This window comes from Ursus arctos, unplaced genomic scaffold (genome assembly GCF_023065955.2).
Source record: "Ursus arctos isolate Adak ecotype North America unplaced genomic scaffold, UrsArc2.0 scaffold_17, whole genome shotgun sequence".
In the NCBI taxonomy this organism is placed as follows: domain Eukaryota; kingdom Metazoa; phylum Chordata; class Mammalia; order Carnivora; family Ursidae; genus Ursus; species Ursus arctos.
In genome coordinates this window covers 3,528,111-3,544,899 of record NW_026622841.1, presented here as the reverse complement: position 1 = coordinate 3,544,899, position 16,789 = coordinate 3,528,111, and positions in this window count along the sequence as shown.

Genomic DNA, 16,789 nt, shown 5'->3' with positions numbered 1-16,789 from the left:
AACAGCACACTTGAGGGGCTTGGTCCTCCTGCACCTGAATTCCAGTCTGGGCTCAGGCTGTGCCCTCCCCCACGTAGGGCCCTGGCGGTTTGCCACAACATCAGAAATGCCAGATAAACGGCTAACAACCGAGGGACAGCTATCCCCATTGTGGCACCATCGATCTGCTTATAATTCCTCATTCTCGCCTCCCTCTGCCCCCTGCTCCTTCTTGTTCCGGGCACTATCTCCATGGGCCCAGCCCAGGACCCAGCACCTGATGAAGACAGTTTATTTGTTGACTGAGTTAACCAAGATGTCCACGAGACAGAATATTGCACGACATTAAGAGAGCGTTTTAAAAAAAATGTTTAATAATGGTAGGCGACATTCAAAATGAAAGGTTGTTTTAAAAGCAGAATAAAAAGCGTATGTACAGTGTTATGCTAATTTCATTAAAAATTTGGCTCATGGGAGGACTGGAAGAAAATGCACCAAAATGTTAAAAGTATTTATGTGCAGTAGATGAAATTGCAGGTATTTACAAATTTCATTTTTTATAATTTCTGTATTTCTTGTTTAACAATAAACATGCATTTTATAGGGAGAGAACTACATATCAACCTGTATGAAGCCTCTCGATTTCTCAGTGGAATTTAAGACATGTCCCTAAGGACGCAGGCAAGTGGCAGAGGAAGATCAGGGTATTCTTCTGCTTGCACCATCGTTTCCTCCTCCTGCAGTCAGCTGCCGTGTTCCCACCCAATGAGTCAGCCTAGAATCTTCTTTTTTTTTTTTTTTAAAGATTTTATTTATTTATTCGACAGAGATAGAGACAGCCAGCGAGAGAGGGAACACAAGCAGGGGGAGTGGGAGAGGAAGAAGCAGGCTCATGGCGGAGGAGCCTGATGTGGGGCTCGATCCCAGAACGCCGGGATCACGCCCTGAGCTGAAGGCAGACGTGATCTGTGCCACCCAGGCGCCCCAGCCTAGAATCTTCTATACTATCTGCCAGCTATAGCCACCACTGGCTCCTCTTAGCTCCCTCCATCGACTGAATGCTCCTGATTTGTAAAGATGATCTTCTGTCCCTTCCAGGTCAACAGTCTGGATAATCTCCAGGTGGAAGTCGCCGTACGTGAGCCTCGGGTCGGCTCGCAGCGGCGCCCTAGAGCTGGCACGAAGAAACCCTTTCTGGCCTTCCCGCGTTCCCGGCACAGGAGAAAGCGCACATCGGAAGGAGGCTCGCGTGTGAAGGTGGAGCCCGGCCGAGGCGTGCGAGTCCTGCGTTTCGGTGCTCTCTTCACGTCCTGTTCTCATATACGTTCTCGTATTAGTTTCTGAGGTTTCCTGTGATGTAACCCACCCAATGTGCGTGGCATTATCCTTGGTCACAAACCGTTCTGTATTAAGTTTGCCTAAAACACTGCACATGTGCTCTGTCATTGTGAAGCATTATTTTGTCTGTTCTCATCAGTGAATTTTTTTCCATCGTTTGTCATAAGTCCTGCTTCGCTGACCTCTGGAACGGGAAGTGGGCCCTTCACCATTCTGCCCCTTGTATTCTTATTCTTTTATTTCCTATTTTTCGAACTGGAATTTTCTCATCTTCCAAGTACCTCTGGCAATTTTTCTGGCTTCTGAAAGATTCGTTTCAGCTTTGCTGCTGTGGACACAGAGAAGGCGCTCTCCCACCCTGTGTATCTCAGCCTCCCTCTGGCGCGTGGACCCAGCCGTCGCTGCTGGCCGCCTTCCCTCTTCTCCCTGCAAGTGCTGACTTGTCATGGTCTTCAGCTGCCTCTCTCCAACCTGCAGCCCTGGAGATGAGGAGGAAAACGTTTGGAGCTGAGAGCCCAGGGGCCGGTGGAAGGCTCTGGGCTCTTCCACAGATGGCTACCTAAGCTTGGCCGCAGCGAGCGGGTATGAACCATCCCGGGCTGCAAACCTCTCCTCCCATAACGGAGAAGCCCGACATGTACACACATCGTCCCATGGTCTCCATCTCCAGCTCTGCCCTGTTCCCAGCTAACTGTGTGCCCGCTGCACCCTTCGTCCGTCTACTCACGTACTCAGAACCCCTGCAAACTCCTGCTGAACCTGGGATCACTGAAGGCACAGAGTGGGGAAGGCAGGCCATATGCACGCACAAGCACAGCCCGTCGTGACGGCGATTTAATCAGTCGTCTTCCCCCCTTGCTCATGCTCTGGGGCACGGGATGGAAGCGCTTGTTCTGCAGAGGATTTGGGAGGCGGCTTGATAAAAGAGGTGCTGCCTGAGCCAGGCAGGGCCTTAGAGTGTCGGGTAGGAGCCCACCATGCAGAGACAAGTGTGTTCTGGTCGGGGGAGATGCTGTGCGAGGCACACACAAGGGAAGTAGCCAGAACGATCGGAGACCGACGAGGAAGATGGAAACTCAGGAGTCCACCCACTCCCAGGAAGCAAGGTGCCCATGAGGGGAGGTCCTGGGTCAGTGGTTTCAGCGACAGTGCGTCCCGGTGCCCTGCACGTAAACAGAACATTATTCCGTGGGTCTCTCCCTCGTGATCCAGACACACGGGACCTTTTGGTTGTCGGGGTTCCTGGCTCTCCCACCTCTGGATTTGCCCACACTGCTTTCACATGGAATGCCCTGCTCCCTTCTTCTCCAATTCCCACTTATCCCTCAAAATGCAAGCGGACATCCGCGGGGTGCCACACAGACGCGCTCCCCCGTCTCTGCCCGCTGTCCCTGTGGGGCTGCCTGTCGATTCGGATTCCAGCCTGCTGGGGGCCTCTCCCCGGGACTGGCACCCGCCTGGAGGGAGCAGGGGCCCCAGGGAAAGGGGTGCAGATGCCCCCTGTGGCAGAGAGAGGGTTCTGACGGGAGACCCCCTGCCCGGGCGCCCTACTGTCACCTGCAACCCCTCCTTCCATTCCTGCGGGCACATCCGCTTCGTTCCCATCGGACCCGCTGCACAGCCCCGGCCGGGCCGCTCAAACAGCAGACGTGGATTCACTTGCTCACAGTTCTGGAGGCTGGACGTCCAAGGTGGAGTTTGTTCCTCCTGAGGCCTCTCTCCCCGGGTCCTCACGGGGTCAGCCCTCCGTGCGGGTCTGAGCCCTAATCCCCTCTACTCCTAGGGACACTCCCATGACCTCGTCGTAATTTAATGATCTCTCTGCAGACCGGGTCTCCAAACGCAGCCCCGTTCTGAGGTCCTGAGAGTTAGGGCTTTGACATATGTATTCCGAGGGACACTTCTCAGCCCCTCACACCTGCTAGTGCTCGCTATTGCTTTTTCACTTCTTCCTAGTCCTTGCTTTGTTCTTTTGAGGACTTCAGAGAAGATCATTTCATTTAGATTCAAGCTTCCCCGAATCTCACGCTGCCACTTCCCGACCACGTCCTAGATCGGGGTAGCCGTGCTGCTTTTGTTCAATTCCTGTGCTCGAATCCACAGCTCCTGTCCCCGCCCCCCCCCTCCAGCTCTGATCCCCATCTCGCTGCTTCCTTCCCTTTCACGGCCCCAGGTGACTTCCCTTCATTTATTTATCTTGGCAGGTGTTACCAGCTTATTTCTTTTATTTCCCCTTTGCCTCTGGTGCTTAACACCAGACCATCTGTGCCTGTCTGACTGCTTACATATTCACCAAACATTTCCCAGCCCCTACTATGTGTTGGGCACTGTGCTGGCAGGGCCCTGCAGTCAAAGAGGAAGAAGACCTTGATGCTGGGCTCAGAATGCCCCTGAGGGGCTTAGACCCATCGCCAGGCCAAGGGGGGCTCCGGGAATAGTGAGCTTTGCGGTGTTCTCAGAGCCCTGCCGCATCACCCAGATGCTTCGGAAGTACACACCTCATTCCTGAGCAGTGCGAGGGGCCATACTCCGACGTCCGCAGGGTACAAGAACCCCAGGGACTGCTGGGCATGGTAAATGTTAAATATGGCTTGACTGCCACGACCAACGAGGGAGCAACTCGTTGATGTGGCCATTGCTATGGGGGCGGCAATGTCCAGAGGAGATGCAAAGAGGATTGAGGTTGAAACGTGACCTTGAAGGTCACCAGGGAGGTAAGGGGTGGGAGGAGACTCTAGAAAGAGAATTAGCAAAAACATATGCCTATGAAGATGCATGGCAAGCTTCTGGACCAGCAAAGGGTGTAGAACAGGAGGGAGGCATGGGGAGGAAGGAGGTGGCCGACGGAAGCCTGGGCAGGTGGACCGAGCAAGGCCGGGCGGAGCTCTGTGCATGCTCTGGGCGCTGGCGGTCTCCCAGGTGAGCGGTATCTACGATGGGCCACAGGGCACCTCCTGGAGGCATGTATTCTTGTTACGAAACTCAGACCTGCCTCCTCTGCTCCACCCACACAGTAGAATACCCTAGGGAGCTTTCTAGAAATGGAACACCCGGGCCCCACCTCCAAAAGTTCTGACTCTGTAGGTCTTCAGTGGGCCCAGGTGTCTGTCCATGAGTGTCCTTTACAGGTGATGGTGGTAAAGAGCAGTTATTGACCCCCACAAATGAGATAAACTCCCGCCAGCTGCCCCCACTTATCTCCTTTGTCCCTGGTGATGCTTACACAAGGTTGACTTTCAAAGGGATCTGTCTGTTGCCCTCTGTGCTCCTGAAAGCTGAGCCCATTCTCTCTCTCCCTTCTTCCCTTTCCTGCGGCAGCAAAGAGGAAACGCGGAGATACAGTAGGAGGCACATGGACACTTGAATCAGAAAAATTCAGGTGCACTTTCCCCCTCTCCCTGCAAAGGGAAGAAGTTTCTCTTAACCTCTCCTGATCTTCTCAGAACGTGACTGCTTCTCCTCCCACTGTGGTCCCTCTGCCCGAATACTCTTCTTCGTGTCCTCCTACTTCCATATTCCCTCTGAACCTGGCTCCCAAGCCCATCCTTCTCTCCCACTGAGAGGGAAGTTCATCCGTCTTTGTTTGTCACCTTCCACTGCTCAGTGGTTGTCACTGCCGGCCATGCTGCAACCGTCCCCCGCTTCCCTCTGAGCTCTGCACAGTGCAACCTCAAGCCATGCCCTCTCCACCCCCTCCCTCCACCGGGAACTTCTTGATCTCAGCGCCCTCCCCCCCACCCCGGGTGCGGCACATGTGAACTTTTTGCAACTCTGCCACCCCCAGAAAACACACTTGATTGTTCCCTGTCACAGGAGGAAGGCACAGTAGCCATTAGATCCCATTTTAACAATGGAGAGATTGACTCAATGAGATGTAATGGATTTATCCACGGCCACACAGTGAGATTTTCTCACCCTCTCTCCTAGTCTGGGCACTCAGAGGAAATTTAACATTTCTCTGTCTTACTTATGAATGGTTTTCTAGAGGACATTCGCCACTGGCACTGTTACCAAAATGGAAATCCTTGGGGTTTGGAGTGAGGGTGTTATTTTCCTTTCTTCAACAGAATGCCCGCCTAAGGAGGGGTCCACACGGCAGAGGGGCAGCCGCTGTCAGGGCGGGGTCTGGGAAGGCGTGGCCGGTTGGGGAGCTCCTCCAGCCTTTCAGCCAGACCCCTTGCTGCTGGTGGTTCTTGCTGGGCCCCGAGGAGAGAGACGAGCTCTCCGGTGTGCCGTTAGCCCCTACGCCTGACCCAGGCTCATTAGGCGAGACAATGACTCCTGGCGGGAGCGGGATTATCTGTTGGAGGGGACGCATCTGGAACCGCACATTTCAGCACATCTGGAGAGTAGAGAAAAAAATAACCCAGAAGCAAGGCATTGGTAAATGTCAGCTGTTTATTGACTTTCCTGTTTGGAAGCAAAATACTAAAGCAAAACAACTGGAGCTCAACTCTGAGAGCCCATGGCTGGCGGCCGGGCAGCTGTGGGAAGGGGGCCCGGGCTTGGAACGGCCTCACCTGGGCGGCGGGGCGCTTCCTGACTCTCCCGCCCGCGTGGGCAGGATCCTGTGATAATGAACTCACTGCTATGGTTACACTAAACACCAACAGTACGGGTTATTTTAATGGACATATTGCTTTAAACTGAGCGTTTGCCATCTGTTCAGTCCCTCATTTTGAATGCAAAAAGAACATATTTCACAATTACATCTGTAAGTAATGATATAAGTAATTTAAATGCATGTATATGTTCACACAATGCAGTAGACAGCTGGGATGTCCCCCGCCCACCCACTCTCATGTTTCAGGCACAAATCAAGGGAAAATATTCACTGTTCCTTATATAGTGCATTTTCCCATTTATGCGAAGGAAACAAGGTTTTCTGCCCTCACTGTACCTAGGAGTTCAAGGCAAGCTTCATAAACTAGATCACAAAGTCATTTTTACGATGCTCGCCTTGTCTCCGTCCAAATCCCCCCTGGCTTGAATGACAGCTTGGCAGACGCGAGCATTAGATCAATCAGTTTCAATAGATGTTCACGAGGGGCCAGGTCGGCTGTGTGGGCCAGGCTTTCTTTCACTCCCTCCCCTGGAGACAAGCCTGAGAGAAGGGCCCCCACAAAGGAGGAATCTGAGGCCAGTCAGCGTGCCCACTGGACGGGACATCCAGGCCAGGGGAGCACAGAGACCCTGCCAAGAACAGCCAGGTTGCTGGGCGGAGGCTTGGCACGCTCCTGGGAGTGAGCCGTCACTAGGGCCGGGGCCGGGGTGGGGAGAGCGGAGGGAGTGGGAGCCCGAGAGAAGGATGTCTGGAGCTGGTGGTGAGGAGACGTTGCCCCGAAGCCCTAGAGGTGGTCACCCCATGGCTCACGAAGGCCATCGGCACGTCGTCGGGTGCAGGCTCAGAGACGGGGTCCAGAGGATGACGCCCCAAATGTGGAGGATTGCAATGTAACTAAAGCTCGCACAGGATTCCAGGGTGACTTGGACGGGGATCTGCCAGATGGCAACTCTGATACCTACTTTTCTCTTTTGAAAACTCGGTCTTTGAATACCAGCGTGTTAGAGATGTGCAAACTGCGGTTGCTTTTTTGAAAGAGGTTTTTTTTTTTTTTTTGCCCATCACCAGCACAAACAAAAACCATTTGCTTTTGTGATGGCCCATGACCCTGCAAGAAGATAGAATTGTTTAAAGGCTTTTGCATTGTCCACATTCTAAGCGAGGAATGGAGGCACTTATAAACCCTCCAGCGTGACGTCATTGCCGTTTTATATCTGTATCCTCCGTATTCACTGTGCCTGCTTTTCTTGGCATCTGTGACATAGCTGACAGAAGTGGATTTGCATGGGGACTTATGTTACCATTTGCAAGGACTCCCTATAGAGAGGCTTCCTGGGCTCACTGTAGTTTTGATTTTTTAACTGCTTGTAGGCGATGCATTCATTATTTTTTTTCTCAGACAAAGGTGCTAGCTTGAACTGATGGAAGGTTTATTTTTGGAACATTATTAGCAGCTTAAAAATTTGGAAATGTTGTGCAAAGGGATAAAATTGGATTAAGAATTCTGCCTAATACATTTTTATTGACTGTTTCTCACAAGGACCCATGAGAGAGGTCAACCCTATTTCCCTTGATTTAACAGATGTTATTGTGGGCATATATTTAGATAAAAAACTATTTACAGGGGGCGCCTGGGTGGCACAGCGGTTAAGCATCTGCCTTCGGCTCAGGGCGTGATCCCAGAGTCCTGGGATCGAGCCCCACATCAGGCTCCTCTGCTGGGAGCCTGCTTCTTCCTCTCCCACTCCCCCTGCTTGTGTTCCCTCTCTCACTGGCTGTCTCTTTCTCTGTCGAATAAATAAATAAAATCTTAAAAAAAAAAACTATTTACAATCTTGGTCATTAAAGGGCTACCTGCTTTTCCCCAATATTGATTTATTTAGAAGAATTTTCAACTCTGAATTCATTGTTAATTTAGTATTTATTCTAAACTGGATCAAAATTGCCAATGAATTGCCTCCTCAAAAAAAATTGAATTTACTAATTAGACAGTCCCCCCAAACTAGATCTAAGCCACAGTGTTCTAGACAGGACAATGCAACCATTGCTCGGGGACTCTGAATTGAGTCGTAACTTGGTCCACAGTCAGCTCGCCATGAGTTTTCAGGTGAAGGTTGCCTCAAGATGGTTAGAGAAAAGCAGCCATGAAAGTCTGCCAAATTTTCAGCCTTTAGAAGGGAATTCGCTGATCACGTGTCTTGCACAAATCCTACTGGATGCTCCGTCTGCTGGTGTGGCCATTAAACGTGTAGCTTTTTGCTCCAGACTCTCTAGGTTGGTTGGTCTTGTCTGCCTTAGTTTTCTCAGCTGCAGAATGGGAGCAAATGGGAACACTGGCGTCCTGCACGTGCATTACTGGGGAAAGTCTGCGCATCTCAATGGCGGGCTGCCAAATTATTGGTCATCGTTGACTTATGAGGTGGGAGTGTTTGTGGTGAGGAAGCTTGATGCTTCCTCACTGTTTCAACACTGATATTTTAAGGAATTCTTATCAAATCCAAAAGTTTGCCCTTCAGCTCAGACGCAAAGGAAAAAGGGTTGTGCCTTTGGTTTGTCTGACCTGCCATCGATAACGGGCGAAGCAGGCAGTTCCTGCTGCAGGACATGGGAGTTCCATCTGGTTGTACGAGCTGTTGAAATGCAAGGTCCACACGCCGCAGACCCGGGGGAGGAGGTCACGGGTCTGCACAGAATGCTTGTAGGGCTGAGAGGCCTGGACACCACGACCGACATATTGCACCTGTCACTCAACGTCCACCTGCATTTGAAAAAAAGGGCAGGAACAATGTAATCAAATTAAGGAAGCGAATAAAGCAAAGGGTGTGAGTGAAGGCGGAGGAAAGACACAGAACACGTTTCCTCTCTGTATTTTAGGCAAAAGGAAAAAAATGTTATTTAAGACCTCCTGAAACATGTCAGGGTGTCTGCGCTCGGGTCAAGCCCAGGAAAATCGCACACTGAACACCTAGAAGGTTTTGCGGTGTGGGAGGAAGTTCTTTTGGGTGAAACAGAGATCAAACATCAAATTAGGCCTTTCTGACGTCATGCTTTTGACTTCAGAAATGGTCCTCATGTGCTTTCAGCAGAGTGAGACAACGAAACAAGAGTATTTGTGAACTTGGCAGGGACTAGTTCACCAGTTTGGGCCATCAACGTGGGCATCACTCTTTCAGAGAGAGTATTTGCCTCACAGCTTGATGTTTGATTTGTAACTTACACTATATCCGGAGTGTTTAGCATTCTCATGGGTTTAAGTACATTCTCTCTCTCTCTCCTATTGTTGAATTGAGTTGGGAGTTTGTTTTTTTTTTTAATTCTAAAACATAAAGGAAAATTGAAAGAAATTTCTAAGCTGTGGGAAGAGCCAAATCCTAGAAATCCTTGTGACCTCCCCTGAAAACACATAGGATTTGTTGCTGGCTTGAGGCCATGATGATAGCGAGCAGATATGAGTTTATCCAGACAGTCTAGCTGTCTGGCCTTTTAAGCCAGTGACAACAGAGGGCTCGGAGCAGGTGACGTGTGAGTCCCTGTAGATGGCAGAGCAGCTGTGCCTACTTACCAAGAGTGTCAGAGCTCGTGTTGAAGTCGGGGGAAATGATGGATGGCTGTATGAAGGAGACCCTGTGCGAGATGACCGCCCCGCAAGGTCAAGGACCCATGGACTTCAGTGCCCAGGGAGGGTGGAGGGAAAAACAAGCCAGGAACAGACTTGGTAACTACGGGCATGAAAGCACACCAACGCACAGCTGAAACCCTCACCCAAACCCAATAGCCCAAAGCTGCCAGGGAGACAGGGTGCCGAGCAGACAGCAGCAAGCCAGATGCAAGTTTACTGCTAGAATGAGATTCTCACTCAGGGACCCGAGTCGAGTGCGATTGTCTGAGTTTACTAATTAAGCAGCCATTAAGAACACCTACATTAAATAGTAGATTCCATACGGAAATCTGGAGCTGCCTGCCACAGGCCAGCTTCTTCTCTCCCACGGACACATCCATTAGTTTTCATATGGCAAACGGGAGAAATCCATGGGGCAGGATGCCGCGCAGACAGAGTCATAACCCGCATCACCCTCCGTGCTTGTGCTGGCTTAAATTCGTGTGGTTGGGAGTGTGGAGGGCCATTTGAATAATGAGCTTAAGGAATTCGGTAAAGAGCTGTAGAGGCAATTTTGGTCCATCCTCCCCATGTAGACAGATATTCAGATTGGACATAATGAGAATTTCACATACATAAAGGGAACAGAGGATGGTATTGACTTGATGGCATTCTTCTTTTGATGGGAATACCCATGGGTATCTTAATAAGGAATGATCTTAGTGATCCCTAAATATCTCATATATCCCCAATTTTTGTTGTTTTTTTTTTTTTGGAGATTTATTTATTTACTTTAATGGGGTGGGGGAAGCAGAGGGAGAGGCAGAGAAAGAACCTCAAGCAGACTCCCTACTGAGTGTGGGGCCCAACCCTGAGATCATGAGAAAATTCTGGAGTTGGCCACCTAACTGACTAAGCCACCCAGGTGCCCCTTTAGGTTTTTTTTTTGTTTTTTGTTTTTTGTTTTTTTAACAATCTCTGATTTAGCCTACACTCTTCCAGATATACTGCACACCATAATTTTAATATTGGTTACAGAAAGAAGTGGTGTCAATGAAGTTTAAAGAATTTTTTTCTTCTAGTCAATGGATTGGTATGATTTAGAATAGAAAATGGCACAAATGAGTTCGAATATTTATGCTTAACTACATGTTGTAAAAAAAGATAGTTTCAGATCATTTTGTCTTTGTTTTAGGCTTTGGTCAATAAATAGGTCATAAAATTCATTCATCTTTCAAAACGCCATTGTTGAGTGCCCGCCACTTGTAAAAGACCATTGATTGAAACCGATGTGAATGTGTGTTTGGGGGTGGGGTGGAGGAGGGATTGAGAGAAAGCACATTCTTCAAGAATTCAATGAAAGTTGTTCTGAGACGGAATATTCTTGGTAGTATCGGGAGATCCAAACTCAGGAATATTACCACTGAACTCGAATATGACAAAATGGTATTAGCAGGGAATAGAAAAGAAACAGATTGTTCCTGCCAAGCTGAGAGAAGAAAATAATAAACAAAATCATTGGTAAAGATGAAAGGGATTTCGAATAATTCATGTTGTGAGCAATAGAAGGACAGATGACATATTTTCCCAGTCCTGGCTCCTGTGTTGAATTTTAGGTCTGCGATTGAAGAAGAGTTTAGGGGAATGAGCCTTGGAAGACTCCCTACATGTGGGCTGCCAAGAGTCCTTAGGACTCCAAAGGCCCTGCACACTATGGGTGCTGAAAAAGTCCTTGGAGGGGACGCCTGGGTGGCTCAGTGGGTTAAGCATCTGCCTTCAGCTCCGGTCATGGTCTCGGGGTCCTGGGATCGAGTTCCACACCGGGCTCCTTTCTCAGTGGGGAGCCTGCTTCGTCCTCTCCCTCTGCCCTTCCCCCTGCTTGTGTGCTCTCTCACATGCACGCTTTCTCTCTCAATAAATAAGTAAAAAAAATTTTTTAAAAAGAAAAAGTCCATGGAGGTGGTCACTCTCAAACTACTAGATATTAGAAGATTGTGATCGGAGTCTGAATATTAATTATATTAGTACATATTCAAAAATACCGCTAGTTCTGCTTAGTCTCAAGATTAAAAACACCGTCAAAACGCAAACGGCCTCGGAAGAAGCATCAAGCATGTATGTCTTTTATAACTTTGCGTTAACACTGTGTACGCCATATATGTGTTATATAGAGATATTCACATACCAACACATATACACATATTTATACCATACGCATCCTTAAAAATACTTTAAAATTTGCTCTGTGGTCTTTTGCTCTGGTGATAGTTTCGGACAGTTCCTCAAACTCAGGGTATGAAGGAATTCCCTGTAACATGACCTCAGAGCAAGCTTGCCCGTGAAGGGCCTGACAGCTTGCACTGGCCACCTCCCTCTGTGCACACATCTTCCACCTGTGCCCCCCAGCTAGCCCGTGCGGTGGACGTATGACCGAAATGCTTTTTCCCTAAGGCCGTTCTTATAAATATTGGACTTGGCCACGTGGTCAAATTGAGCAAATACTGAAGATATTTTTGCTTTTTGTTATAATTTGGGCCTTGTAAGGGTACACTGATTTTGTTGTTTGTCTTTCTTATCCTGTGCTAATTTTGGCTAAAACAGTAACATTTCAGAGCAATGAGCAAACAAACAAACATTGGATAAAATGCACTTCTAATTTGTTCTATTCCAATAATCATTTAAAGAACATAAGCTCTGTAGGGGCAGGTGTGCTCCCTTTTTTCACTGATATACCATGTCTCCTGGAAAATCACCTGTACCCAGGCAGTCCTCCATAAGCACTTGGAGGAGGAATGCATGACATGAGTTCAGTGTCCTCACATTACCATGAGATCCGTAAAGGACATTCCTCTGTAAGAACCAGCCAGATAGAATTGGTTCAACCTTCCTCTAAATTTTGAGCCTTTGAAAACCCAAGTAGACCTGATGTTCCCCCTCCACTCAAAGTAAGCCCTCAAAATATTTAGTTTTAGGGCATTCCCACTATTTTTCAGTTGCTTGTTGGGACCTGTACCACCTTATGTTACCTTCTGGGTGAGTCTCAAGCAGGCTTGAAGGATTCCCCGAGAGGAATACTAGGTCATGCTTGGCAGCATTTGGACAACCTCTGTGTCTTTCTCCAAGTTTCCAAAGTGGATGTGGGGGGTGAAGGGCAGGCAGGAGAAACTTTCAGGGGGACTGGTGAAAGGGCTGGCTGGAATAAATATTGGACCCAGGATCAGGATGTTCGGCTCGGGGGGTGTTTTGGCTCCCAAGAGCAAATGGGCCTACAACGTGCGAACTTGGGTAATGACAGCTTAATGTCTGCAATGGCTTTTCACACCCATTACCTTATTCAATTCTTGATCCAACTCTGTAAGGGAGATTGAGCATTATTACCTTGGGATTCATAGTAGAGATTGAGACAGAAAGAGATTAGGTTGCTACTGTCATGTTAGAGATGGGGAAAGCACATGTACCGTTTACTCAATATTCGTTTTCAGAACATCTGTTGTGGGCCAAGTACTGGTGGAGGGTGGATAAAAAGACTCAGTCTTTTAATTTGTTTTTAATTTAAAAAGTCAAGTTTATTGAGACAGAATACAGTTTAATTCACTTTTCTAGTTGCATGACTTTTCATGAATGTGTATGATTCACAAACGTTCCCTCTAACCCCAATGTAGTCAATCTTCTTCCCCACCCACCAGTCCAGGCACCCACTGATCTGATCCTTGTTCTTATAGTTTTACTTGTTCCAGAATGTAATTTAAATAGATCATATAACCTGTAGCCTTTTGTGTCTGGCTCTTTTCACTTAGCATAATGCTTTTGAAATTCATCCATGGTGTCGCGTGTATTAATAGTGGGATTCTTTTTATTGCTCAGTAGTATTCCACTTTGTTTATGTGCCATGAATTCATATCCACCGATCTGTTGGTAGACATTTGGGTTGTTTCTAGCTCCTGTCAACTGTGAATAAAGCTGCTGTAAACGGTCATATATAGTTCTTTGGGTGGGCATATGTTTTTATCCTCCTGGATGAGTAATAGGAGAAGTACAGATTTAACTTTGAAGAAAGTGCCAAACTGGTTTCCAAAGTTATTGCACCATTTTACATTCCCACCAGACATGTATCAGGCTTTGTGTGGCTTTGCATCCTTAAGAACTCTTGGTGTGGTCAATTTTAGGCATTCTAATAAGTATGCAGTAGTATCTCTTTGTGGTTTAATGTGGTCTAATGATGAATGATGTCGAACTTCCTTCCATGTGCGTATTTGCCTTCTGTATTATCTTCTTTTGTAAAGTATCTGTCCAAATCTTTTGCTATTATTTTAAATTGGATTATTTGTGTTCTTATTACTGAGCTTTAAGAATTTTATTTTTTAAAGTACATTTTGGACATGAGACCTTTAACAATTATGTAATTTAAAAATATTTTATCCCAAACTGTGGCTTGTCTTTTAATTCTTTAAACAATTTATTTCAAAGACTAGAATTCTTAATTTCAATGAGTCTAATTTACTGATATATATTTTTCTTTCATGGATCATGCTTTTAGTATTGTAAGTACTCTTTTGTAGCCGAAGAACTGAAAGATTTTATTCTGTTTTCTTTTGGAAACTTTATACTTTTAAGTCCTACATTTAAATATATGATCTAACTGGATTTATCTTTCTGAAAATAGTCTAAGGTATGAAAAAAATCTCTTTTTCAGTATGGCTCTCCAATCTTATAATACCATTTGTTAAAAATTATCTTTTCTCTGCTGAAAACCAGTTGGCTATAGGTGTGTTTATCTATTTCTACAGTATTTGTTCCATTGATCTATTTGTCTGTCTTCAGGCCAATACCACATTGTTTTGATTACTGCAGCTTTCTAATAAGTCTTGAAATCAGGTAATGTAAAGCTTGCAGCTTTGAAATTAAGAAACCTTCTGTCAATTTCTACAAAAGTCTGTTGATATTTTGTTTATAATGGAGTATCTCTTCTTAAATTGATAATTTATTCAATTTTTCTTAGCGGTATCTTGGAGTTTTCAGTGTACCCATCTTGCACATCTTTTGTCAGACTTATCCCTAAGTATTTTATATTTCTTGACATTATTATAAATTATTTTAATTTTATTTTTAATTTCTAATATGTGTTGCTGGTATATAGAAGTACCATCATTTTTTGTATATTTATTTCATATCCTGCAATCTAGCTAAACTGACTTATTAGTTCTAATGAGCTTTATTTTATTTTATTTTTTTAGAGTCTATAGGATTTTCTCTCTCTCTCTCTCTCTCTATATATATATATATACTTTCATGTCATCTGTACATAAAGACAATCTTAATTCTCCCTTTCCAGTTTGGATGCCTTCTACTTCTTTTTATTGCTTTATGATTATAACCTCCAGTACAATATTGAATAGAAGTGATGGGAGTGAATATTCTTTCCTTGTTGCTAATCGTAAGAGGAAAGCATTCTCTTTTTTATTGTTAGGTCTGAGATTAGCTATACATTTTAAATAGATGTATTTTATCAGTTTGATGAAGTTCTCTTTTGTTCCTAGTTTGTTTTATGAACCAGAATTTGGTTTCTCTTAGCAAATATTTGTACACATTAGAAAAAAAATGTGTATTCCACTTTTGATAATGCCAATTCAGTCAATTTAGTTGATAATGTTGATCAAGTCTTCTGTATAGTTATTGATTTTTTTGGGGGGGTCTATATTCCATCAATTACTAAGATAGGGGTGTTGAAATCTCCAGTTATGATTGTGGATTTGTCTATTTCTCCTTGCAGTTCTATTAGTGTTTGCTTCATGTATTTGAAACTCTGTTATTAGATGTATAAACATTTAGGATCCCTATATCCTCTTGATGAACTGGTTCCTTTATTATTATGAAATGACTATTCCTGAAAAATCTTTGTTCTGAAATCTACTTTGTCTGATATTCATATAGTCACTCCAGCTTTTAAAAAATTAATGTTTGTACGGTGTATCTTTCTCCATTTTTAAACTCCCCCAATTTTTGTCTTTATATTCAAGCTGAATTTCTTGTCAGCAGAATATAGTTGGGTGAGGTTCTTTTTATTATTTAATCTAACAATCTCTGTTTTTTAATTGGAGTGTTAAGATCATTTATACTTAATATAATCACTGACATGGCTGAGTTTAAATAGACTATTTTGCCATTTGTTTTCTGTTATACTATTCATCATTTGTTCCCTTTTATTGTCTTTTTTGGTCTTCTTTTGTACTATTGGGCATTTTTATTTCATTTTATTTATTTTTCTGGCTTATTAATTATAATACTTTGTTTTGTTTTTCATGGTTGCTGTAGGATTTGCTGTATACATCTTTAATTTATAAAAGTTTATCTTCAAGGGATATTTTCTCACTTCACATATAGTACAAGAATCTTATAAAAGTATAATTTTTTTCTTGCCAGCCTTGTGTTATTGTTGCCATGTATTTTTTTTTTATTATTATTTATTCGACAGAGATAGAGACAGCCAGCGAGAGAGGGAACACAAACAGGGGGAGTGGGAGAGGAAGAAGCAGGCTCCTAGCGGAGGAGCCTGATGTGGGGCTCGATCCCATAATGCCGGGATCACGCCCTGAGCCGAAGGCAGACGCTTAACCGCTGTGCCACCCAGGCGCCCCAACCATATATTTTTTTTTTAATAATTTTTTTATTATATTATGTTAGTCACCATACAGTACATCCCCGGTTTCCGATGTAAAGTTCGAGGATTCATTAGTTGCGTATAACACCCAGTGCACCATGCAATACGTGCCCACCTTACTACCCATCACCAGTCTATCCCATTCCCCCACCCCCCTCCCCTCTGTAGCCCTAAGTTTGTTTCCCAGAGTCCATAGTCTCTCATGTTTCATTCCCCCTTCTGATTACCCCCCCTTTTCTTTATCCGTTTCTTCCCCTACCGATCATCCTATTTCTTATGTTCCATAGATGAGAGAAATCATGATATTTGTCTTTCTCTGCTTGACTTATTTCACTTAGCATTATCTCCTCCAGTGCCGTCCATGTTGCAGCAAATGTTGAGAACTCGTTCTTTCTGATAGCTGAGTAATATTCCATTGTATATATGGACCACAACTTCTTAATCCAGTCATCTGTTGAAGGGCATCTCGGCTCCTTCCACGATTTAGCTATTGTGGACAATGCTGCTATGAACATTGGGGTGCATCTGGCCCTTCTCTTCACTACGTCTGTATCTTTGGGGTAAATACCCAGTAGTGCAATGGCTGGGTCATAGGGTAGCTCAATTTATAACTTTTTAAGGGACCTCCACACTGTTTTCCAGAGTGGCTGTA